This window comes from Otolemur garnettii, unplaced genomic scaffold, assembly GCF_000181295.1.
Source record: "Otolemur garnettii isolate 467f Iridium unplaced genomic scaffold, OtoGar3 scaffold00022, whole genome shotgun sequence".
In the NCBI taxonomy this organism is placed as follows: domain Eukaryota; kingdom Metazoa; phylum Chordata; class Mammalia; order Primates; family Galagidae; genus Otolemur; species Otolemur garnettii.
The window spans coordinates 7,001,608-7,004,234 of NW_003852417.1; the positions used below are offsets into that span (position 1 = coordinate 7,001,608).

Below are 2,627 nucleotides of genomic sequence, written 5' to 3' on the forward strand. Positions count from 1 at the left end.
ATCTCCCATCTAAACTATTACCCTCGAGTAATGCCACATCATCGTTTGTGTGGGTTACTGGGTCATGTACACCTTGGAACTGCTCCCCTTGCTCCCATTCCAGCATATGATGTCCGCTCTTCCCATGTCACCTTGAGTGAATTTCATACTTTCTAATGTGCCTTATTTTAAAAATATATTTATTTATTTGTACACATACATACATGATTTTATGTGAATAGATTATACATATGTGTGCTTTTCTATTTCATCTCTTATCTATTCTTTTATTTAGTTTCCTGTTTCCCCTGTGTATATCAACTTCCCCACTCCCCAAACCCTGTAGCCAACTTGATAAGCTATATATTTCTGAGTCTGCAGCCACATTATTTTTATGTATTACTTTAATTCTTTAGAGATACATATGTATGTGTATATACATAGTGTATCTATGTGCATAAAGAAATCACTTTGTCAGTTTTATTTATAATAATGGAACTCTAATGTATATATAATTCACTCACTGCATCTTGCTCAATAATAGCTAATGGGAGGTCTTTCAAATAAATTATTATTATTTTTTTTTTTTTAGAAAAAGGGTCTTGCGGTGTTGCCCAGGCTGGAGTACAGCAATCTGACGAGAAGTTCATGTGATCCTCCTGCCTCAGCCTCCTGAATATCTGGGACTATAGGTACATGCTACCAAGTCTAGCTAAATTTTTTACATTTTTTTTTAAAGACAGGGTCTCACTATGTTGCCCAGGCTGGTCTTGAACTTCTGGCCTCAGACAATCCTCCCTCCTTAGCCTCCCAAAGTGCTGGGACTACAGACGTGAGCCACAATATCCAGCCTCCTTCTTTTAAGGATGGCCTAGTATTCAACAGTAGGCATTTACACTGGTGGATATTCACTTTGTTTTCAGTTTTCTTTAATTTGTTTTTAGTTTCACTTTCCTGCTATAAATAATGACACATGAATAATCCCTACTCGTGAGTCCTGAAGTCTGCGGAATTTAATCTTTGTGAGAAAGATCAGCAGGAGAAGGTCTGCAGGACAAAGGATATATGTCGTTTTCATTTTAACAGATGTTGCCCTTTGCTTTATAAAAAGGTGGTAACTTTTCACATTTCCCCAAGCTAAAACTGAAAGTACTATTTTCCTCTTATCCCTGCCAAATATCAAGTTTCATATTTCCCTTTAAATTTTGCCAATCAATGGGCATAAGATTATATCTCATTATGATTTTAACCCATTCAATAAGTTTGTTGGCCACCGTTAGTTGCTTTTATCTGAACTGAAAATTTACACCTTTTTCTCATTTTATTAAGGGCTATTTGCTTTCTTGTCAACTTACAAGAGACTTTGAATATTAAAAATATTCAAGCTTTGTTCATTATCATCAATAATAGTCATTATCATCAATAATGAAGCATTGTCCTTGATAATTGACTTTATCTGTGAGGTTTTTATATACACAAAGTTTTAATTTTTATATGTTCAAATATATCCTTATATTCTCATATAGATTTTGAGCTTGCAGTTTTAGTTAAAGAGGTATTCCCAACTCTTATATTGTATGTGTAGTTTTCCAGGTTTTTCCACATTTAAGTATTTAATTCATCTGAAATATATTTTGACATATAATGTAGAATAAAATTGGCTAAAGATGGATGCCTACTTTTATTTTTTATTTTTCAGTGCCAGTACCACTTCTTAATAGAAAAGTCTCACTTGTATTAGGACATGTTTCTGAGTTCTCTGTTTTATATCCCACTATTCTACTTGTCCATTCATAAACTTGATAGCAATGGTTTCACAGTACAATGATACCTCATGGGGCAAATTTCTACCAGACATTGTTTTTTATACTTTTTTTGAATATTTTCTCTCAGACTTTTATTCTTTCTTATAAACCTTATGATCATTGTCTAATGATCTCTCCCCCCAAAATAGTGGATTCTAATTGGCATGACATTAAAATGTGATGTTAATGTAAGGTAATAAGAAGTCTTCTACTTATGGAATTTCGTATTCCACACATCAAAGAACAAGTATATTTTTGGTTCATACTGATTTAATGTCATTAAAGAATATTGTTCTTATAGATAGGTGCAAAAAATAAGTCCTCTCCTGCAACCTAGAACTTACCCTTCAGTATGAATTTTGATACAGAGAAGGAATATTCTGAAAAAAACAAAAAATAAAAATAAGATTGCTATAGTACTTTTCATAAAAGATTCACTGTGTTTCTTGTTTTTTTTCTTAAGTACATTAGAATTCTCAATAATATAGATGATTTTTTTCCCTATTCAAATGAAAGAAAAGCCATTAAGTTTTGTAGATAGCTCCTATATCCAGCCACCTCACCATATTCTCTTAATAACTGTACTAGTTTTTACCAGAGTCTTTTGGATTTTATAGTATAAAATACAGCATAAGGTGAAAGAGTTCTATTTCTCCTTTCCTAATGTTTGTAGCAACTATTTTATTCCCTTGTGTTTTTGTCTTCACTAAAACCTCCTGACCATGTTAAAGTATGGAAGAACTAGCGGGCTTCCTATATAGTTCCTTATTGTAATTGAAATGTTTATTTTTTCCCATTTAGAATAGACTAATAGACTTTTTATTTAGTCTCCTTTTTTTTTTT

General features: G+C 32.4%; 1 pseudogene; it reads left to right on the forward strand.

Moving 5' to 3' along the window:
- The first annotated feature begins 2,074 nt into the window (after positions 1 to 2,074).
- Positions 2,075 to 2,164, forward strand: LOC111724404 (annotated as a pseudogene).
- Positions 2,165 to 2,627: the final 463 nt, after the last annotated feature.